The following is a 24,021-nucleotide window of genomic DNA, read 5'->3' as shown; positions in this document are numbered from 1 at the left end:
ACAAACCGTGAGATCATGACCTGAGCTGAAGCTGGACACTTAACCAGCTGAGCCACCCAGGCACCCCTGGGCAGGCTTTTAAAGTTGTTTTTTTTTTACTCTGATCGCAAAGGAAGTACGTGCCCGTGGTAGAAAACATGGACGGAACACAATACCGTATGCTGGCCGCCACTCTTGATGTTTTGGTGTTGATGCAGTTTGTTCGCTTGCCTGCGTGCTCTGTTTAATATCTGGGCTTGTCAGTTTGTCATCACGACAGGGATTTTTTTCTGTGTGAGGTTTTCCCACGCCGGTCCTATCCCGCCAGTCTCCCTTGTTTCTACCATCTCGTGGCTGGAAGGGACTCGGGCCAGCTTTTTGTGGCTCTGTCACAACTCCAGCCACCGAAATATCATGACGCTATGCAAATTACTCGCCACCGTGGGCTTTCAGGGGGTCATTTCTCTGCACCGCCATGGTGTTTGGGAAAGAGCTCTGTTTACAAAATCGAAAGCAAAAATCTCTTCTTCTCTCACCCCGCTGTTACCACCCCTCACCCTGAATCTCCCCAGGATTGGCAAGTGTGGGGCCCTGGGAAAATCAGGACTGTATTTGGTTTGCTTGTCCGCCAGCCCTGCCTCTTGGACAGCAAGTATTTCATTGGCAAACATGAGCAGAGAATTTGGTACCCACCCAGGTGACTGAGGTTGGTCACTTCACCTTTTTTGTTTGTTTTTTATTTATTTTTGAGACACAGAGAGAGACAGAGCAAGCAGGAGAAGGGCAGAGAGAGAGAGGGAGACACAGAATCTGAAGCAGGCTCCAGGCTCTGAGCTGGCTGTCAGCACAGAGCCCAACGCAGGGCTTGAACACAGAAACCATGAGATCATGGCCTGAGCTGAAGCTGGATGCTTAACCGATGAGCCACCCAGGAGCCTTTGGTCACTTCACCTTTGGAACAGGTTCTCCTGGCATCTCTCAGACTCTTAACAGGATCATAGCTTTGCTAATGCCCTATAAACTGTCAATACTAGAAGGATCTGGGAGGTCCCTTAGGCTGACACCTTACAGACTGTGGGCGGCAACTAAGTGGGGTTTAAAATCAGTTTTGTAGATTTCCGCTGGCTTTCAAAAGTGAAATAGAAGAAAGCAGACTAGAGAAGAAAGCGCAGCTCCTGTCATAAGAAATATTCTTCATTAACACTTTCATGTTAGGGAAATGTTTACGAATGTGCACTGAGTCACCAGATAAATATATTTCCAATGGCATGGTAAGAAACTGAGCAGAAGCGCTGTGGTCCATGGGGTTTTTTGATTGAGGTACAGTTAACATACAATGTTACGTGAGTTTCAGGTATATAACATAGTGATTTGTTATCTGTGTAAGTTGCAAAATGTAACACACACAAATTAGGTAACAGCCTAGTTACTGTCTGTCACCTCACAAAGTTAGTACAATGTTATTGGCTATATTCCATGCTGTACATTTACATCCCCTGTGACTTATTTAATTTGAAACAGGAAGTTTGTACTTCTTAATCCCCTTCATCCATTTTGCACCCCCCTCCCCACCTGACACTCTCCCCTCTGACAACCACCAATCTGGTCTCTGTATCGATGAGCCTGTGGTTTGTTTTTTCTTTGTTTTGTTTTTTAGATTCCACATATTTGTGAATGCATGTGGTAGTTGTCTTTGATTTATTTCACTTTGCATAATACTCTCTAGGTCTACATGTGTTGCTGCAAACGGTAAGATTTCATGCTTTCTTGTGGCTGAGTAGTACTTATTTATATCACATCTTCTCTATCCACCCACCCAGGGATGGACACATAGGTTGTTCCCACGTCTTGGCGGTTGTAAATAATACTGCAGTGAACATATGGGTGCACGTATGCTTTCAAATTAGTGCTGTTTTCTTCGTAGAAACACCCAGTAGTGAACTTGCTGGATCATAGGGTAATTCTATTTTTCATTTCTGAGGCACGTCCATACTGTCTTCCACAGTGGCTGCACAAATTCACATTCCCACCAACAGTGCACAAGGATTCCCTATTCTCCCCATCATTGTCAACACTTAGTATTTCTTACCTTTTTGATGACAGCCATTCTGGCAGGTGTGAGGTGATAGCTCATTGTGGTTTTGATTTGCATTTCCTGACGATGAGTGATGTTGAGCATCTTTCCGTGTGTCTGTTCACCATCCATCTGGATGTCTTCCTTGGAAAAATGTCTTAGATCTGCTGCTCATTTTTTAATCAGATTCATGGTGGGTTTCTTTTGTTATTGAGCTGTATGGGTTCTTTATGTATTTTGATATTAACCTCTTTACAGATGTATGGTTTGCAAATGTCTTCTCCCATTCAGGAGGTTTTCTTTTCGTTTTGTGGATGGTTTTCTTTGCTTTCCGAAAGCTTTCAGTTTGCCATCGTCTCAGTTATTTATTTCTGCTTTTGTTTTCTCTGCCTTTGGAGTCAGATCCAAAAAGACTTCCGCTAACACCAATGTCAGGGAGCGGACTGCTGCCATTTTCTCTGAGGGGTTTTGTGGATTCGGGTCTTTCATCCACTGTGAGTTAATCTGTGTATAGTAACAGTCCACTGCTTTTTATACTCAGATCCCGGGAAACTTGGAATTCTTTGGACGGGTCCCAGAAGGAGTCAGGGGTCTGCGGGGTGGGAGGCAGGGCCAGCTGGCAGGAAGCGGCTTACTCATGGCCCAGATGTCAGGGGTGTGAAAGATTCCTTTAAGAACATTCTCTGGCTTAAAAACAAAACTACACAGCGAGCTGGGACCAGTGCTTACTGAGCCACCTCATTCTTAGAAGAAGAAACAGAGACCAGAAAACAGAGTTTGTACGAGACAGGCAGGCTCTCTGGCCGCACACTCCAGGCTCTCCAGACGTGGACCACGGACACCTTGCCAGATGAGGTGCCGACATCAGTATCACACAGAGCTGATGGCCCGAAATGCACATTCACCATGCAGCCTGGGTCCTCCTGGGCTACATGTTAGTGTATGCTAGGAATTCATGCTTATGATAAAGCCCAAAACTGTCATGCCAACGACCCAGTTTATACTGCCACAGTGCACCAAACCTGTCATTTATTCAATGCCAGCATCTAAAACACAGCGCAGGGGGTGGGGGTGGGGGGGCGCGCCTGCGCCTGTGTGGTCCAGTCGATCAAGCGTCGAACTTCAGCTCAGGTTGTGTGATCTTACGGTTCGCAAGATCGAGCCCCACGTCGGGCTCGCTGCTGTCGGTGCAGAGCCCGCTTCGGATCCTCTGTCTCCCTCTCTGTCCCTCACTCGCTCACACTTGCTCCCTCTCCAAAATACAATAAAACATTAAAAAATAAGTAAATAAAACACATTGCAAGATGGGTAAGCCCATTTTGACATTTCTTCATTTTTTACTGTTCCCAGAGCTCAAACGGAAGCATCTGAAAGGTGATGGGCCAAGGTTGCCGCACATCCTGGCAGATCCAGGACGAGAACTCAGCATGGTGGCTCAGTTCCTTTTTTTTTAAGAGTGTGAGCTCCTACGATGTACAGTTCTGGATGTCTCCAGAAGGTTCTGTTATTTCTTTGATTCAGGATATAGAACCGGGTGGCTCTAATTCTTGGTGAATTTTATGCCTTTCCCACTTTTTCCTCTCCACATCTGATCTGAGAGAGCGAGCATGAATTTACTTACCTTACCCTGGCTCTACATTTTCCGCACACCGGCTTGCTGGCCTGCGGAGGCCTACCCCATTCCACTGCACCGTGTAGAGACTGCGTATTTCACAGATTGAAGATTCGCAGCAACCCTGTGTCCAACAAGTCTGTTGGCACCATTTTCCCAACAACAGCATCTGCCCCGCTTCCTGTCTCTACGCCCCATTTTGGCAATTCTCCCAATATTTCAAACTTTTTTGTTGTTATTGTGCTTTTTATGATGATCTGGGATCAGGACTTCCTGAAAGCACAGATGATGGTTAGCATTTTTAAAAAATATTTTTATTACTTTTTGAGAGACAGAGACAGAGCATGATCATGGGAGGGGCAGAGAGAGAGAGGGAGACAGAATCAGAAGCAGGCTCCAGGCTCTGAGCTGTCAGCACTGAGCCCGAAGCGGGGCTCGAACCCACGAACTGCGAGATCAGGACCTGAGCTGAAGTCAGACGCTCAACTGACTGAGCCACCCAGGCGCCCCCTAGCATTTTTTAGTAATAAAGTATTTCTCATTTAAAGTATGTACATTTTTTTGGACATAATGCTATTGCACACTGAACAGAGTATAGTGTAGTGGAAACATAACTTCATATGCACTGAGAAACCAAAACATTCGTGTGACCTGCTTGATTGCAGTAGTCACTGTATCTCAGTGGTCTGAAACCGAGCCCACAGATTCTGAGGGATGCCTGCGCTGGTTAGGGCGTGGGCACAGTTTGTTGACGTTGGTGGAGGAGGATGTGATTAGAAAACAAACATTCACACGTTTAGGCTCCAGATATTACATCTTCATTAACGGCAGTTTGGACCGTTGCCTACCTTTGGGTCATTGTTTCCAGTGACAGGTGCTTGCTCTACTGCAAGGGCGGGGGTTGTCTGTGGCTGGCCCCTGGCTGTCACTTGTAACAAACGTGGATCGAGGCCCAGCTCCTGCCCCCCCCCCCCAGGTGGGCCTGATGGGCCTCAGGAGGAGTGGGCTGTGAAGGCACCATTTTCATTCAGCTGACCCTTCACCCAAACCTGGAGGAGAGTCTGAGCTGCAATCTGAAGAGGAGCAGGTCAGTGACCGGAAAGGGTGCACCTGGCCGAGACAACGGCCTGGGTAAGGGCCCCAGGGTGTGAAAGAGCTTAATTCACACGGGCTGATACTAGACGTGGAAGGTGGGGCGGGAACATTTTTTAATAGATTTCTTCTTAAAAGTCATTTGAGGGGGCGCCTGAGTGGCTCAGTTGGTTAAGTGTCTGACTCTTGATTTCGGCTCAGATCATGATCTCAGCCTCGGTGAGTTTGAGCCCTGCCTCGGGCTCTATCTACACTGACAGTGCCGAGCCTGCTTGGGATTCTCTCTCTCTCCCTCTCTCTCTCTTTCTCAAAATAAGTTTTAAAAAAAAAGTAATTTTAGGGGCGCATGGATGGCTCAGACGGTTGAGCATCCGACTCTTGGTTTTGGTTCAAGTCACGATCCCAGGGTCATGGGTTCGAGCCCTGTCTCAGACTCTTCGCTGAGTGTGGAGCCTGGTTAAGACTCTCTCTCTCTCTCTCTCTCTCTCTCTCTCTCTCTCTCTCTCTCTCTCTCTCTCTCTCTCTCTCTCTCTCTCCCTCTCCCCCTCTCTCTCCCTCTGCCCCTTTCCCCTGCACGTGCACACCCTCTCTCTCTAAAAAAAGAGTCATTTTGGAAGTGAGACTCATTCATTCAGCTGATCCTTACTGAGTTCTTCCCGCCGGCCGGGCATTCTGGATTTTGGCGGAACACGGTCCATAAGGCAGATACGGTCCCTGCTCTCACGGTGCTTACTCTTTCCTGGGGAGGCTTGAGGAGTCAGCAGATTAGGACACGAATAAATGGAATAACAAGCCAGTGACCATGTACTCACAGAACTGAAATCTTTATCGGCCCCTCACTTCCGGCAGGACGAAGGCCAGGCTGAGCCCCTTGCCTTTCAAAGCTCTAAAGGCTGGCCTCTTTTAAATACCGGACTCCTTAGAACTCAGACTCAGTTTACCTCTCTAGACCCATTGCCGCTGCCCCCGTCCTTACTCCCAGCCAACAGCTGGGCGAGAAGGAACCAGAACCACTTCCTGTCTCCACCTTCCTCCCACACCCCCACCCAGAGCCATGAACTCTGATGGGTTTTCTCTTTCCATTCCTTCTGTTTTCTGCCTAGACCATTCCCTGTCCTGGCCAAAACTTTTTTTTTTTAAACCTCAAACACAAATAGAATCAGGGTATGACGCCTTTGGGGTCCAGCTTCTTTCACCGAGCGTCACGCTTTGAGGGTCCTCCACATTGAGTTACCCCGTCTTAGGGATGTAACAAATGTTTATCTGTTCAGCCCTCACCTGCCGAAGACTATTCGGATTGTTTCCAGTTCGGGGTGATTATGACTAAGGCCTCTGTAAACGTTCACCTGCAGGTTTCACTATGAACATATGTTTTTCATTTCTCTCGAGCAAATACCAAGGGGTTGCCCGTTCTGTCTGGTGAGTGGATCCTTATCTTTTTTTTTTAAATGTTTATTTATTTTTGAGAGAGAGAGACAGAGCATGAGCAGGGCAGGGGCAGAAAGAGAGGAAAACACAGAATCTCAAGCAGGCTCCAGGCTCTGAGCTGTCAGCACAGAGCCTGACATGGGGCTCGAACCCAAGAACCGTGAGATCATGACCTGAGCCCAAGTTGGATGCTTCACTGGCTGAGCCACCCAGGCCCTGGATCCTTATCTTTATACCAAGTGGGCAAACTTAAAAGTTTTGCACTGAGGACCCAGGAGGGGAGGGTGGAAGGGAGCAGCAGACTCTTGCTGAGCTCCTACTGAGCAGCACTCCCAGAGGAAGGAGCTTCACACACGTGACCTCACGTGGTCCCCAGCACAGCTGAGCAAAATACGGGCTCTGGCTGCCCCTTTGCAGATGATCCTCAGAAAAAGCAATTACATGCGCTTTGACCTGATCAATAGAGATCTACTCTCTTTGTATTTGGAGGGGGTTTGTGGCAGGAGGCAGTTTAGCCTGCACTGTACGTCTCTGTCTACATTCCAGCTTTGTTCCAGCATTTACACGTCTTCATCCCCTCCTGCCTGGCACAGAGCTGATGTGGCTGAGCCCACACCCCCTGAACTTCCACTAGAAGGTTCTTCCCAGTTCGGCTGCCAGCATCCCACTGGGCAGGGACCTAACGAAACATGAATAACCGCTCAGTCTGGAACTAGAAAAAGGAGAAACAGGAAAATCAGTGTCACCCTCTTGAGAGATGGTCTGCCTTTCCCCCTCCTACGTGCGTCCTACTCTGGTGGGAAGTAAGCTGACCTCTTCCCCATTGGTGATCTGTCCCTTCTCCAGGTCACAGAAATGGCAGTCACAATGGGTGGTGTCTAGTCCTTAACTTAAATAACTTTTTAGTGACTCTTTTTCATTAGAAAATTAACTGTATGGTTAGAAAAAATTTTTACACCTGGCAAAAAATGTAAAAAAAAAAAATCAAACCCTGTGACAAGGGCGAGCCTATTAAAAAATGTAAACCTCTCTCTCCTCTGAGACCCCCAGTGCCTTCCTCGGAGATCGCCACGGCTCACGGGTTCTCATGTGCTTCCAGAAATTCTCTGTGTGTATAAGATGCTTTTAGGTGGTCACGTGTTAGGGTCATCAGGATCGCTCTGAAATTGTTGGGTCCTTTTAAACATGTAATCAGTCATGTCAAGGTCCTCAGATGGCCTTTGAGGACCTGTAACCACCTGAAATTTTATAGCAAACCTACCTCTGCATTTTTCTGTGGAGCATCAGTAGCTTTCATCAGGGTCTGTGTGTGTGTGCACACACACACGCACACACACATGAAGAAACACGGCTTACACAAAAAGGCACAGGGAGCAGGTATGAGAACAGCAACCTTTTGCTGATCAAAAGTAGTTAAATGTGTAATTAGCTGGGGGGCGGGTACGAGCTACAAATTTATGGGTCCTTGGTACCTCGTTTTGTGGGTGGATGCCGGGGGGTTGTTGATTGAATAGTCCTGTCCCAGGCCAAGGGGAGCTGTCCCTTGCTGAGCTAGTGGCTATGGAGTTCACCCAGTCCCTCAGCCTGGTGTTTTCCTGCTGACTCATTGCCGGTGGGGAAGTGTGTTGGCAGCTTTAGAAGGACACGCATGTGCTCTGGCCCAGGATGGAGTTACCCGTTTACTGGCAACTTCTCACAGAGAGAAGACACACTTGGTTCCCCCAAGAGGATTTCAGGCTGAGAAGCATTCAAAAAGATTTCCGGGGAATTCCTGGGAGCCGGAGCCGTATCTGGTTGGCGTTGAAAATCAGGACTCTTTTGGGGAAATGTCCATCTTGCTGGAGCTGTGGGGTGGCCCCGGAGGGGGCACATCCTGGGCTGGCTGGAGGGAGGCACGGGTGACCTTCCCAGGCATCTCCAGCATTATTTAGATGTGCTGCAGCTGTGACAGGCGCTATCCTGTGGTGACAGTCCCATCCTATTTTGCATATAGTGACTCATAACTCATGCTCGTCACAGGTCAGTGACATGGGGAAACTGAGGCAGGGGCAGGCTAGCTACCGTGCAAACAACCTCACATCTCACAGGCTCAAGACAGTTGGGTCACAATGTCGCCTGCTGGGTGGGGGCAGCTGGGGTCTTTGCTCCACAAGGTCATTCAGGGACCCAGGCTCCTTCCGTCTTCGGTGCTTGGATTCCAAGGGCTTGGTGAGCTAATAACGCCCCCCGCAAGCTGTGGAGATGGGTTTTAAACCTGGGTCGTCTGGCTCCAGAGTCTGCTCTTAACTGCCACACTCTAGTGAGAAACGAGAGCCCTGGCATTGGGCTTGGTGCGCCCGCGCGTCACCTCGGGAGGGAGGGAGACGCCCCGGCGCCCCGGAGACCATGGGCACCTGGCGGCGGGGGGTTCGGACTTTTCTTTCAAAGGAGTGACTGGGCCGATCTCACTGGCATGTTTCGCTCGTCTTCCGCGCATAAAAATGAAAGCCTTTTGCCCCCGAAAGTCTGCACCTGAAATGAATGTGTATCAGCTACGTCATGGCTACCTAGGACGTGGGTCTTTCCGCCATGAACACCACCCCATCGTCACCAACGTGCCGCTTGTAGGGAGGGGGTTTGCTGGCGTCGGCGCCCAGGTTCAGTGTGTTTCCCCAGGTTGAAGTGTCTTCTTGTGGAAACAACCCGCACGTCCACCACGAAGGCCCAGGTGGTAGACCGGGGTCGCATCCACAGCAGGGAGGCCACGTGGCCGTGGAACACGGCGGTGATGGCACCGTAAGATAGCTCTAGTCTGATGATGTAAAAAAGCTGAGTATAAGGTGGTCCATTTTGTTAACTTTAAAAAGATACAAAGAGTTTAAAGATTTGAATAGTGACCATTTCTATATTTCCCGTAGAGAAGCGTGTATTGCTTTGTATTCAAGTTACAGATTTATATTCGGGTGCTGGCCACAGTGACCTCAGTGACTTGGGCACCAGTAGAAATTTCTTCTAATGAGAACGGTTTTAGGATCTTGTGAGGATTAAATGAGCCATGTGTAAAAAGTACTTGGCACATAGTAAATGCTCAATACGTTTCTAGATGCTGCTATTGTCATAAGTACTTGAAAAAATTTTCCCATGGTCGGGACGCCGTGGTGGCTCAGTCGGTTAAGCATCCAGCTCTTGGTTTAGGCTCAGGTCACGAGCTCACAGTTTATGAGTTTGAACCCCTTGTTGGGCTCTGGATTGACAGCGAGGAGCCTGCTTGGGATTCCCTCTCTCCCTCTCTCTCTCTCTGCCCCTGCGCGCTCTTTCTCTCTCAAAATAAATAAATAAACTTAAAATTTTTTTTCAATCTTTTCATTCTGATAAGCTCACTCCAAATCCAACTGGGAACCTGTTTCCAATAGCCTGAGGCAGCTGGGGGATGGGAGCCTGGGGGTGTGGACCTGTGAGCCAGTCTGCACCCCCTTGCCTACCACCCCCAACCCACCCCACCTCTGCTGCAGGGCAGGGTAAAGCCACGTGCCTGAGATACTGCTTTTAAGTATAGGCCAAGGGCTGCTCTGGCTGACGTCCGGTTTCTGTCTGCTGCACAGAGATGCACCTCGGGGCTGCGGGCCTCTTGGCATATTGGTCATGAGTGTCAGTTCTGGGTCAGACTCCCTGAATTTCACATCAATTAAATGGGGAGACTAGTAATGCTGCCTTTGTAGGATTGGGGTGAGGATGATCAGGATGATTAGCACAACATCTCAATAAATGCCAGCATTCACCGGCATAAGGTTAGGCCTTGGAAATTCACACAACATAAAATCACATCCATAATATAACATCATATACATTTCTAGAAGCTTTCATCATCCCGGACAGAGTGGAGGAGGAAGGCTTTTTAAATGCCTCCATGATTGAGTGGCTCTTGAACTTGAGCACCTGTTGGAGGGTCCCCCAGAATTTCTGAGGCAGTAGGTCTGGAGAGCTGGGGCCCAAGAACTTGAATTTCTAGCAGGCTCCCCGCGGTGCTGATGCTGGGGGGCCGGGACCACGCTTGGAGGACCACTGCTTGAAGTGGAAAGGTCTGCAGGGAAATGTGGGTGAAGACTCAGGCTGAACCTAGAAAACTGGGCCACTGTGACCCACAGGATTTGCGACTGATGATAAGAATGAGATCTTACACGGTTATGGGCGGGGGCGGGTCAGAAGTGAACGTGACACAGGAGTTGAAGGACCAGGATGTCAAGCCTCCAAGGTGAGACCACGGGGAGACTTGTGGAGGAGGCTGGGGACACTGTGGGTCAGCAGGACCAGCAGTTGGAGGGAAGAGCTGGACACAGATCAGACAGCAGGACCGGCCCAAACCTGCTGATGCTGCCATCCCTGCGCCTTCCTGGAGAACGGAATTTCCTCCCAGATTTCCTGCAAGTTCCCTTTGGGCCACGTCTAACCTGGAGCGCACAGACAGGGCGATTCTGGGGAGAGCAGAATTAACCGGCTTAACCGTGTTGACACAGTGAAAGCCACCATAACAGACCAATCGGCCCTTGCCGGGGAGCTGCCTCCATGAGCCCCGGGTGGCTTGGGCGGCGTGGCTGCGGGTTCCCCATAGCTCTCCCTGCAGGGCCTTCTGGCTGGTACAGATGTGGCCCAGCCCAGCGATCCTCTGCTCAGATCATCAATCAGCAGGGTCAGAACTCTCTGTGGGGCGCCTGGGGGGTTCAGTAAGTTCAGCATCTGCCTTTAGCTCAGGTCACCATCTTGTGGTTCGTGAGTTCGAGCCCTACGTCAGGTTCTGTGCTGACAGCTCAGAGCCTGGAGCCTGCTTTGCATTCTGTGTTTCCCTCTCTCTCTGTGCCCCTCCTCACTCACACTCTGTCTCTCTCTCTCTCTCAAAATTTAAAAAAAAAAAAAAAAACTTTTTTTAAATAAAAAAAGAACTCTCTAGGGAACTCATGAAAAACAGAGATGTCTGGGCCTCCAGCAGTGGGGCCTGGAAATCTGCATTTTAAACCTGCTCTGTAGCTGATTTGTATATCCAGCCAAGCTTGGTGGACCCCAGACATATGGAGCAGAATGGCTGTCTGGGGCCAGACGGACAGGAGTTAGAATTCTGGTTCTGTGTTATTAGCTTTGTGACCTTGGGCAAGTGGCTTACCCTTTTGGATCTGATACTGATTACTCATCTGTAAAATGGGCACAATGCCTGCCTTCCTCGTGGAGGGTCATGAGGGCTGACGGACATAATGTTTAACAAACTCTGGCCTATAAAATACTGTGGCACTTAATACAGTTAATGCTTGCGCATGGACGTGCCTGGCGGGGAGGTGCCAGATGGGCCCAGAGTCTCCTGTTTCTTCATAGGAATCGGGCCTTAACCTGACTGCATTCTTACACAGACTGTTTTCCTGACATCACGAAAACTAGACTTGTTTTTCCTGTCGCTCCATTCACACTCCGGGCATTGTTTCATAAAAGATCATATAAATCTTGAAGAAGAAGAATAAAACGAGAGACATCCAGAGGTACATCAAGATCCACTACCAGGGCACCTGGGTGGCTCAGTCGGGTTGAGCATCCGACTTCGGCTCTGGTCCTGATCTCACAGTTCACAAGTTCCGAGCCCCACGTCGGGCTCTGTGCTGACAGCTCAGAGCCTGGAGCCTGCTTCAGATTGTGTCTCCCTCCCTCTCTGCCCCTCCCCTGCTCATGCTCTGTCTCTCTCTCTCTCTCTCTCTGTCTCTTTCTCTCTCTCCAAAAAAAAAAATCAAAAAACCATAAAACATTTTTTAAAAGATATACTACCAAACTATGATAATCAAAACAATATGGTACTGACACAAAAATAGACACAAAGTCAACAGAACAGAATAAAGAACCCAGAAATAAACACACACACTTTTATGTTCAATCTATGACAAAGGAGACAAGAATGTGCAATGGGAAAAAGTCCCTTCAACAAATGGTGTTGGGAAAACTGGACAGCAACATGCCAAGGAATGAAACTGGACCACTTTGTAACACCCTACACAAAAGTAAACCTGAGGTGCCTGGGTGGCTCAGCTGGCTGAGCATCCAATTTCGGCTCAGGTCATCATCTCACAGGTCATGGGTTAGAGCCCTGTGTCGGGCTCTGTGTTGACAGCTCAGAGCCTGGAGCCTGCTTTGGATTCTGTTTTTCCCTCTCTCTCCTCCCCTCCCGGGCTTACACTCTGGTCTCTCTCTCTCTTAAGAATAATAAGCATAAAAAACAAAAAAGTAAACTCAAAATGGATTAAGGACCTAATTGTGAGACCTGACACTGTAACATTCGTGCGGTAATCTCTCTGACATCAGCCATAGAAAGATCTTTCTAGCTATGTTTCCTTTGGCAAGGGAAACAAATCAAGATTAAACTATCAGGACTTCATCGAAATAAAAAGCTTCAGGCACACCTAGGGGGCTCAGTTGGGTAAGCCTCCAACTCTTGGTTTCGGCTCAGGTCATGATCTCACGGTTCGTGAATTCAAGCCCTGCAACAGGCTCCGTGCTGACAGTGTGGAGCCTGCTTGGGGTTCTGTCTCCTTCTTTCTCTCCTGTCCCTCCTGCACTCTCTCTCTCAAAAAAAATAAATAAACTTTAAAAAAAAAAAAGCTTCTGCATAGCAAAGTAAACCATCAACAAAACAAAAAGACAACCTAGTGAACGGGGGAAGATATTTGCAAATGACATATCTGAATAAGAGTTAGTATCCAAGATATATAAAGAACATATACAACTCAATACCAAAAAAACAAATAACCCAATTAAAAAAGGGGCAGAGGACACAGAGAGACATTTTTCCAAAGAAGACATCAGATGGCCAACAGACCATGAAGATGTGCTCAACATCACTCTTCATCAGGGAAAGGCAGATCAGAACAACAATGAGGTATCACCTCACGCATGTCCGAATGGCTAAAATCAAAAGCACAATAAATAACAAGTGTCAGTGAGGGCGCCGGAAGGAGGAACCTTCACGCAATGTTGGTGGAATGCGAGCCGGTGCAGCCACTGTGGAAAACAGTGCGGAGGCTCCTTAAAGCACTAAAGATAGAATCACCATATGATCTGGTCATTCTGCTACTGGGTATTCACTCAAAGGAAATGAAATCACTAACTCAAAAAGATACATGCTGTCCGATGTTTATTGTGGATTATTTACCATAGCCAAGATAGGGAGGCAAGCAAGTGAATGGATAAAGAAGACGTGTGGTGCGGGGCGCCTGGGTGGCTCAGTCGCTTGAGCGTCCAGCTTCAGCTCAGGTCATGATCTCCCAGTTTGCAAGTTCAAGCCCCGCATCAGGCTCTGTACTGACAGCTCAGAGCCTGGAGCCTGCTTCAGATTCTGTGTCTCCCTCTCTCTCTGCTCCACCCCGCTTGTGCTCTGTCTCTGTCTCTCAAAAATAAATAAACATTAAAAAAAAGATGTGGTGTACAGATACAATGGAATATTACTCAGCCATGAAAAGAATGAACTCCTGCCATTTGCAACAACATGGACGGATCTAGAGAGTATAATGCTAAGTGAAATAAAGACAAATACCACAGGTGGAATTTAAGAAGTCAAGGACAAAAGGGATGAACCAAGAAACAGACTCTTAACTACAGAGAACAAACCAATGGTTACCGGAGGGGAGGTGGGTGGGGGGTGGGGGTAGGGGGTTAAGAGCACACTTACCATGATGAGCCCTGAGTGATGTACAGAATCGGCGACTCACTGAGCGGTGCGCCTGAAATGAATGTAACGCTGTGTGTTAATGATACTTGAATGTTTTAAAAGTTCTTAAAAAAAATATCAGTTGCTTATTTCTCCATTAGGCAAATTTCACAGATTCCATCTTTTTTTTTTTTTTACATTTATTTGTTTTGAGAGAGAGAGAAAGAGAGACAGTGTAAGCAGGAGAGGGGCAGAGGGAGAGAGAGACAGAGAATCCCAAGCAGGCTCCTTGCCGCCAGCACAGACCCCGACGTGGGGCTCGAACCCACAAACCGTGAGTCTGTGACCTGAGCCAAAACCAAGACTCAGATGCTTAACCGACTGAGCCCCCCAGGCGCCCCCGTGTCTGTCATTTTGACACTCAGCGAATTGTTGGGGTCTGCGCGATGGACTGGATTCCTTTTCCTAGGAAGCAAATGGGACGCTTTTTGCAATGCCTGCTCCTCCGTGGATCAAAGCAGCACCTCCGGGGCCAGGCTGCTTGATAAACGGATCCTTGGCTCTGAAGTGTGCTTTCAAGGAAGCTGTTATTCCCAAAGCGAGCATACGCAGCCAGAAGGAAAGCAGAGGGTGTTGCATTTCAGCCGCTACGAGGGTGGAGAAGGAGGGATGGTTTTTAAGGGTCAGAAACCAGGGAGGGGGGCCTTCTGAGCATAGCTGTCGACATCAGGCTGAGACGCAAGCGTGCGTGCGGTGTCTCAGCGAATGCGGGGTTCCGCCCCTTAGACACAGCCCTGTGCGTTTCACCGACAGGATCTCACCGTTTTACCGTATCAGGCTCAACTCAGCAGGTTTGTCCTAGGTACATACGTCATCATGCATTGTTTGCTGAGCTTTCCACATGTCAGTAAAGGCCCTGCATTAGCTCAGGCCACTGTAACAGATCGCCTAGACCAGGGGCCTTAAGAACAGAAACTTACAGGACTGTAGGCCCTGAGGTCCAAGGTCAAGGTCGAGCGTGGTCAGGGTCCAGTGAGGGCTCTCTTCCTGGCCTGCAGACAGATGCTTTCTTGCTGTGTCTCCGCATGGCCCTTTCTTGGTACATGTGTGGGGGGGGGGGGGGGGGAGAGAGCGAGAGAACTATCTAGAGTCTCCTTATAAGGAGAGACCAGGCCTCACTCTCACGACCTCCTGGAACTCCAATTACCTCCCCAAAGCCCATCTCCAAATACCATCACATTGGAGGTTAGGACTTAAGAGTGTTCCTGTCTCTTAGTTCCTCAGGCAAAAATCATCAGCCCCCTCCCCCACGTCTCCCTCCCCAGTCAAATCCATAATGAGTTCATCTCCATTTGTCAACTTTGCCCTGGGCCAGGGCAGCACCTTCCTAACTGGCTCCCTGCTGCCCCTCTGCCTCACCCCTCTTCCAAGGTTACTTCTGCCCCAGGGCCTTTGCACTCCCCTTCCCCTTCTGCTGTGCTACTCCCTTGTTGGTCCCAGTGAACTGTCGCCTTCTCTGAGAGGCCTCCCTCCATCACTCATCTAAAGAACCACCTTCACCTTTATGCTTGTTACTCTGTTTCCTTTTCTGAACAATTCTTAATCCATCCCTTATGTTGTTTCTCTCTCTGTAGAATAGAGGCTTCCTAAAAGCCGGCCTCTGTCTTGCTCCTTCCTGTGTCTGGCACCCAGTATTGCTCAGGGAACATTTGTTGAGTGAATAAAGCAGAGATCCATCGGGATTTTGTGATGTGTATGTTCGTGCTCAGGGAGAAATGTAAAAATGCCCAAGGCAGTGATAAGAAGCACCCTGATATCAAGCCCTGCCCTCAAGCCCTGCCCACCTGACTTCAAATGCAGGTAGAGAAAATAGCATGAAAGTTATACCCTCCAGACCTCCCTGAATGGCCAGGATCGGGAGGGTCATACAAATGACCCGCATGGACGAGGCTGGAGGAACGAGGCTGGAGGAACGGTGAGCTACTTCTCGCTGGCCATGCATGGAAGCCTCACGGAGAAGGGGTGTGAGAGCTGGGTGGGAAAGGAGGGTGGGCCTTCATGGTCGGCAGGGAGAGGGGAGAAGGCCTAGGCGGGGAGACCAGGCAGCATGCAGAGGACCGAAGGCAGAGCCATGTGACCGGAGGCGGACCCTTTCCCCCCTTCGGACACATCCTGACACTGCACTGATCTCTCTCCTGGGAGAAAGCACATTTCTGTTCGCACCTCATGCCAGGGCCCTGCGTAAAGCAGGTGCCCAGGGAACGCTGACCTAGGAAGGAATATTGAATGGGGTGGTCCAGAGGCTCCTGTGAAAGCCAGACTTTGTCCTGTGGGCAGTGAGGGACTCCTTTGAAGCCACACCGTGGCTTGAGGGATGTCACGGCTGGACTTGGGGACTGGAAAGCCTCGGAGAAGTGGGTGATCGTAATTATCACAATGACCCCCAAGCCTGAGAAGCAGCGGGGAGCTGCCTGGGGGCCAAAGAAAGGCTTTGGGAAGGAGAAGAAATGCAGCTGGGACCACTGACAGGGGTTATAGGAGGCGGGGGGGGGGGGGGGTTGGGGCAAAGTAGAAGACAGAGGAGAGAGTCTAACCAGGGGTGAGGCATCAGGGAGTGGCGGGGATGGCGGCAAAGCAGAAGGCAGGCCCCTTCCGCACGACGGCTCTGACTCAGCACCAGCTGCCTGCTGCCGGTGAGGATTGGGGCTGGGTTACCAGATTTTCAAGTTCTAGATATGAAATCACCCACGCTCTCAGTACTGGCTTCCTCCATATTACATAAATAACCTTTCACAGGCCAGACACAGCCCTCAGGCTGACCTGGAGGCGTGCGGGTTTGGGGGGAAAGGAGTAAAGAGGGGAGAGGATGCCCACGGTCGCGGAGATGTCCGGACCAGGTCCCGGGGACAACAGTGAGCTCCTGCACCGTAATTAGGAAGTAGGAAGGAGAGGGTGGGCAGAGTGGGAAACGCCAAAGTGATGTGGGGGGACTGACGGCCAAGGAGGACGCTGACTGACAAAAACAGCTCATCCTGGGGCAAGGCGGCGGGTCGGAGCCTGGAGGGGGCTGTTGGTGGCTAACGGGTAACCGCTATGGAAGTGACCTCTCTGGGTCCCGCTGTGCATCTGTAAGGGGTTGATGCTGGTTTTGGATTTTTGTTTCCGTGTGTGTTTTATCTTGTTTCTTCCCCCTCTCCTTTTAAAACGGTCTGATTCGGCCCCTGACAGGAGGCAAATGTGAGAACACTGGTGTGGGAGCCTTGGGGACACAGTTCAAGCCCTGGCCCAGCCACCTGTTGCTGGGGACCGTGGGCAGAGTCCCGGTGGGCCCCCCTCCCCTGGGTCTCCGTCACTCGTGGCTGACGGGCTGGGAGGGGGCATCTGCAGCCCACAGCCCCCTCCCCGGTGCTCACACCCCACTCCTGACAGATGACATCGCTGTGTCTGGTGCTCCTGCCTCCCGTGTGGCCCCCCGCCTTCTCTTCTGGAATGAGGGACCCAGATGGGACGTACCCAGGGTCCTTCCTGGTTCCGCTCCTCTTGCCTGGACCCCCCACCGCGGAGGTCTCCTTGAAATCTGAATGCACTTTGGCTGGAGGTGGGAGGGAGACCAAGAATCTTCTCCTCCACCCCCAAACAGCCCGGAACAATCTTTCACCACGGACTGACTTCCGGCCATGTGGGGAGGGGTCCTGAAGAACACTTATCGGCCACCTCTCTGGTCAGGGATGCCAAGAGCATCCTGAGGCCCTGAATGCCTCATTAGGCGTGGTTTTGTCTGATAAGGGCCCTGTCCCTTGGGGCGCACAGTCCCTGGCAGGAGGGAGAGCGACACAGGCGACTCGGGAGATGACAGTAGTCTGCCAAGTTTGTGATCACATCTGTCAAGTACTCAGTCTGGACCAGGCACCAGGTTCCCGGCGTATCCGGATGACTGTTTTACTGAAGCCCCATAACGTGCACTAGGGTGGGGTCGATTATGACGTCCACTTTACAGATGACGGAACTGAGGCTCGGGGCGGTGAGGTTGCATGCCCCCAACCCCCGCTGCAGTCGCAGACCCGGGCCTCCCTGCTGGCAGGAGACCCCCTTATTTAGCCATTCAGAGCTCAGCAAACGGGCACTTTAGGAGCATCTTGGAGGAGATGCATCACAGCCGAGGCGGAAAGAAGGCGAACACGGTCGGAGGGAAACGGCTGTCAGCCGGATGCGTGAGAGCTGTGTCCGCTGTCCCTGGGCCATCCGGGTTACGGAATGTTTCCTGGTTGTCAGGAAATGCATTCCCACACTTAAAGCGGAAGTGGGATAAAATCCTGGTGCTGCATCAGTAGTACCCGTGTGACGGATGCCCGGCACAGGGTCCGATGCCCTACCCACTCGAGCTCATGACCTCCTTCTGCCAATTGCATTGGGAAGCCCGACGTTGGGGCGCTGGAGGGGCTCAGTCGGTTAAGCGTCCAACTTCGGTTCAGGTCATGATCTTGCAGGTTCTTGAGTTCAAGCTTCACATCAAGCTCTGTGCTTGCAGCTCAGAGCCTGGAGTCTGCTTCGAACTCTGTGTCTCCCTCTTTCTCTACCCCCCCCCACCTCATGCTCTGTCTCTCCCTGTCTCAAAATAAACATTAAAAAAAGAGTAGAGAAGCCCTACAATTTATTATACCCTTTTCACAGCTCAACTGAAATAGCTTGTTCAAGTTCATCCAGCCAGGAAGTGGAATTGGCCGGGAGTTGGACCCAGAGCTTCTAACCCAGTAATGCCTCTCTTGCCAAGGTGTTGTTGGCACTTTGCTGAGTTGACCCGCGGGCCACAGGAGGCCCGTGTGGCAGGAACTCCTGGGCAGAGCCGCGAGGGATAAATCCATCCCCAGCCCTCCCTGGCCTCCTTTCCTGCTGTGACTCTTCCAGAAAGCATCAGCCTGCCTTCCGTCCACCCCACTGGTCTCTGCATGCTCGCACCCGCTGACTTCCCAGGCTCTGCCTTGGCCCATGCTCGGGATGAGAGTTGCAAGCTGCATCAGGACCACTTAGGCCGCGTGCTGAAAGCAGATCCTGGCCCACCCCAGATTCTGACTCTGCCAAGTCCGTAATGGAGCCTCCGCATCTGCTCACTTCGCAAATCTCGCCCTCCCTGGGCAAGGCTGGGGGTGCGGGGTCCTCGGGCAGCAGTGGGCCTCACGTTACCGTTCCCTCTGCCTCTTGACCCCCTTTTGCTGCTCAGGCGACCACCGCCACCCTCGTTATACATCTAGGGCTGTTTAGTCCTTGCTCGAGTCCCATTTTACGCAAGAGGAAGGAGGCTCAGAAAGACCTGGATTTCATCATCTCTGACTCTAACCACCTTGCTTTACTGCCTGTGCTACACTGGCCTTGGTGACGGGGGGCGGGGGGGGGGTCCCCGAGGGCCCCTGGTGGGGTTTAGAGGAAGGGTCGTGAATGATGCGTCTTCATCAGTGTATTCAGTCCCTAGACTACAGGGAAAGAAGCCATGAAACTTGGTTAAAGCCTCGGAACCCAGAATATTCCTTGCTTCTCAGCGAGCTTTCCAGCCCTGGCATGAACAGCTGACATCATTGGTCAGAACAAATTGTCCGGATTCACTTCAGGTTTCAAAGCCAAATGTGAATCGAAAATGTGGAACGACTATTGATTTGGAAAACGGATTCCTCTGTGACCCAGAGCAGGTCCCCCAGCCTCCGGGGGCCTCTCCCCGGGACCGCAGGTGAGACAGCAGGGAATCCTGCCCGCACTGGGCTGGCATGGCACCTGGGGAGAGCGTTCAAATAAACCCCCCCACCTGCGCCGCAGCGACTCCACTATTTATCGAGAGAAGGGCGAGCATCCGCCCACGCAGACTCCTCCGCAGATGCTCAAGGTGGCGCCTGGGTAACAGCCCAGGTGTCCATGCGCAGGGGAACGGGTAAACTGATGCTCCGCTCAGCAAGATAAAGAACCAAACGGACCCCAAGTCCTGGCGACTCCGCGGATGAACACGGACGGCAGACATAGAGCACATGCCGCATGAGCCCATTGGTAGAAGCCTCTAGCAGGGGCACAGTTAACCCAGTGTGGCAGAGAGCAGGTCAGTGGCTGCCTCAATGGGGATGGCGGGGGTCCCCTGGGTGAAGCCACCACACAGGGAACGTCAAGCAGCGGTCACAGGGGTGTATACAGTTGTCAAAACTCATCAAATTTTGCACCAAGATCTGTGCATTTTGCTATAGATAAGTTCTATTTTAAGCAAACAGCTGGCCGCCTCCGCCCCAGCCCCACCAGCTCTGAGGCAGCAGGTCCTGGGAGGGGACCCAAGGGCATCTCATCTGCATTCCAACCAGCTGCTCCCCAACCTGGGACAGGCGCCTCCAGATTCTAATTGTGAAAGTCACTTCTGGCCATGACAGTTGAGTCTTGGGAGGTGTCGAGGACTTACTGTTTTTAAGCATAGACCTAGCTGGGGTCAAAGTCTGGCCCTGGCGCTGACTCCCCATGACCGGCAGGACCAGCTAAGCCACGGACAAAGCCCCCTCAGTCACCAGGCCGACGCTGGCTGGCTGCCAGGCATCACAGGGTCTGCTAGGCTAGGAACGGAGGGCAGGGCTCCACGAAGGGCTGCATGCAGACGCCCGCCAGGTGCTGGGCACCGGGCAGAATTAGATAGGCCCTCTCTGGGCTCCGTCTCCCTGGCCACCTGACTAGAGGATGCAGTCATTAGGAGCCTGGGCCCAGAGTCAGTCAGGGCTCGAGTCCCCACATCTCCACAATCAGCTGTGTGTCTCTGTGCAAGTGACAACCTCTCTGAGCTCCTCATCTATAAAATGAAGAGGATGGCAACGCTTGAGCATGCGAAGCATGTAATAAATGTCGGCTCTTATTATTATTATTATTACCTAATTTAATGTACCTAATAACCCTATGGGTTGGGTACTATTCTTATCCCTATTTTACAGAGCAAAACCTAAGGCTCAGAGGGGCCAAGTCCTTGGCCCAAAGTCACACAGGCAGGAGCTAGGGGAGCCGGAATTAAAACTCCGGGCTGCCCTGCTCCTGACGCTTTCCCCTGCCCCACACCTGCCATCAGCTTTGTGGGGTGGGGATCCCTGCAAAAGACCCCCATGTCCTGGGATCGGGATCTGTCTCCGGTGGAGTGAGAGAGGTCCCCTTCCTCAGGACGGCTGTCTGCACTAGTTCTGAAAGTGGGTTCAAGTCCCGGCTCTACCAGCTGCGGGACTGGGGACAAGTTACTGAACCACCTCAGTCTCCTCATCTGTAAAATGGGGATGCTCGCACTGACCATAAAAGGCAGTCGTGGGGATAAGTCAGTAGGTGTCCAGCACACACACACAGAAGGGCACCCCGCACCCGGTAAGCCCGGCACACCCATCAGCTTTATTTACAGTCCTCTGGAAGGCCACACCGCCCTCCGGGTTCATGGGCGAGCCCTGGGTGGGGCTCCAGGCTGCAGCTGCTTCGGAAGCTGTCCCCCCTGCCTTTGAGGAAGCCACAGGACAGAGTCCAGGGTAGCAGAAAGCCTTTTTGAACCACGGCCAGGGAATCTGAAGGTCTGCACTTAAACCCTCTCTTGGATTCTCTCACCTTAAACACAAAACCTTCATCTCAAGCTCGGTTTCTGGACAAACTGCCCTTTTGTGTGTTGAGTCTGCGTCATTGATTGATGGACTGACTGATTGACTGACTGATTACCTGAATTTGGGGAACCGTGGTGCAGGTGGCTCAGGCTTCTCTTTCCCTTGGGTTGGAAACAAAAGTCAAACCGTGATATCCAGTGCCTGCGTGAGACTTGGAGCACGCTGGCTTATAGATAAGTATGTGGGGCGTCTGGGGGGCTCAGGCGGTTAAGCCTCTGACCCTTGATTTCGCCTCAGGTCACAATCTCCCAGTTCGTGAGATCGAGCTCCGGGTCAGGCTGTGCGCCGACAGTGCAGAACCTGCTTGGGATTCTCTCTCTCCCTCTCGCTCTGCTCCTCCCCCATTCATGCTATCTCTTTCTCTCTCTCAAAATAAATAAACTTTAGAAAACTAGATAAATGAATGAAAAATGTATAATTGCAGTAGGCGTCAAGCAGAGTGGCAGCACAGTGTGGCGTGTCCCTTCTGGGTTCAAATTCCTGCTCTCTTCTTGGCTAAGTGACCTTGAATATGTGTCCATCTGCCTCTCTGAGCCTCAGTTTCCTCAGCTGTAAAATGGGCGCAATCAGGCACCCTCCCCATGAAGCTGTGGTGAGAATGAGCAGGGAGGGTGTAAGCGCAGTGCCTGGTGTTATCTAACATGATTATCGGTGTGCCATGCCCATTCTGAGTTGAACCGTTCAAATTTTGAGTCTCTCACTGAGTGGCTGCGTGACCTTGGGCAAATTACTTCACCTCTCTGAGCTTCAGGTTCTCTTCTTCACTTGAGACCCCATGTTCCTCATGTAAAGGATTGTCCTGAGGATCAAAGTAAGGCAGACGGGCAGGCTAGCACAGCACCTGGGACATGCAAGTGCGCAAGGCATGGTAGCTGGTGCCAATGACAGGGCACTGGGGACATGTGGCCCTCGCTCTCAGGGAGGTCGAACAAGGTCATAAGTGCCCAGAGGGTCATGGAGCTGTCTTGGAGGGAGTGCCTGGTACAGCCCTGAGTGAGTGACAAGGGACATGGCTGATGCCCTGCGGAGAGAGCAGACAGGAAGGGTTGCGAAAGGAAAGCATCGAATCTCCAAAAATGCACAGTCACTTCCCTGGTGGCAGAAGGGGTGACGTGATCCAGCTGGACAGAGGGCATAGAAGTGTCAACTGTCCCTTTGCTTGAGCATCCCCGTGTCTTCCCTGTTGGGTTTGTTTCTGGACTCATGTCTGGAGGTAAAATGGTTTATAACAACAGTCTTTGGGACCATCTGGATAGACAGACCGAGCTTACGCGGATGCTGAAAACAAAGATGTAATTTACCCAAAAAGCACATGAACGGATCATGATTCCCCAACAGCAGAATCCTTTATTCTGTAGAACTGTTCACTAGGAAATCCTTTTCAGTGTCAAGTCCCCGAGAGTACGTGTGTGATGCTTTTTGATTAGGAGTAAAAAGATGGGACTGTGGAGCCGTGACAGGTGTCATCATGGGGCCAGATCTTGTCCCCACCCCACTCCGGGGGGGAAGCCTGCCGCCAGCGATGAGACCTGGTGTCATGTGCCTCTATTTCCTCATCTGCAAACTGGGGATTATCCTACATACTACCTGTGTCACCTCATAGGTTTCGTGAAGAAGAAACAAGATGATCTGTGTAAGAGAAGTGTATTGCCACATAGGAAGGCTGTAAAACTTGTGGCTGTTCATTCCAAAAATGTTTGCAGTGCCTTGTATGTGTCTGGTCCTGTCTGCCCTTCACGTGACCCCATTCAGCTTACTCTGGGGTGTGGGATTCGGGGGGGAGAGACAGACAAACCACAATGTAACCCAGTAGGATGCTTACAAGCTATGTAAGCACCAAGATATGGAATCACCATGGTAGTGACAGTGACATTTAAGTGACCAGTGAGAAGGAGCCAGAGGTGAGGGGCAGTGTGGCTGGAGCAGGGGTGGGGGGAAGGGCAGACCAGAGCAGCTCTCCTCGGACAACGTGAAGATGCACCTGCTGAAACACAGGTCCTGATCCAGGAGGTCCGGGGTGGTTCTGGGATTCTGCTTTTATAACCAGCTCCGGGGCTGTGAGCCGCTGGAGGCTAGAAGGAGGCAGAGGGTGCCAGGGTTCAGATGGCAGCCCTCCCAGGAGGTGGGGAGTTTGGATTTTATTCTCAGGGCAGTAGGGAGCCGGGCAGCAGAGGGACGTAACTCAAAGGCACTTTTGGGAGCTTGTTTTGGCTGCCACCGGGGCAGAGGCAGCAGGAGAGGAACCAAGTGGGAGGCAGATGCAGGGACCCAGGGACTGGTGGCAGTGACAGAAGTGGGTGTCTGTGTATCTGGAAGCAGGTGTATTTGACGACTTTGGGCAAAGGGAATTGAGAACACTTTGCCAAAGCAGTAAATGGAGATAGCCTTAATCATCTTAATGAAATATATCGTATGGGCTTTAAAATAAATCACCAACCAATCATCTAGACCAGTGGTTCTTGGCGCTGGCGGGCATCTCTTCCCCCCCCCCCCCCCCCCCCCCCCCCCCCCCCCCCCCCCCCCCCCCCCCCCCCCCCCC

The 24,021-nt window shown here is 51.2% G+C and overlaps 1 protein-coding gene across 4 annotated transcripts in view; it reads left to right on the top strand.

Annotated features, from left to right (window-relative positions):
• The window catches only part of TMEM51 (transmembrane protein 51), a 55,350-nt gene that overhangs the window by 4,881 nt on the left and 26,448 nt on the right, over positions 1–24,021 (top strand). Inside the window, exon 1 of one of the 4 annotated variants that reach the window (XM_029950095.1) lies at positions 19,279–19,918. The exons of the other annotated variants lie outside the window; for them this stretch is intronic. The gene's annotated coding sequence lies outside the window, so the exon portion shown is untranslated. Of the gene's footprint in view, positions 1–19,278; positions 19,919–24,021 lie in introns of those variants that run through there. 4 annotated transcript variants of the gene reach the window in all.

This window comes from Suricata suricatta, chromosome 8, assembly GCF_006229205.1.
Source record: "Suricata suricatta isolate VVHF042 chromosome 8, meerkat_22Aug2017_6uvM2_HiC, whole genome shotgun sequence".
Taxonomy (NCBI): domain Eukaryota; kingdom Metazoa; phylum Chordata; class Mammalia; order Carnivora; family Herpestidae; genus Suricata; species Suricata suricatta.
This window is presented reverse-complemented; position numbering and strand designations above follow the sequence as displayed.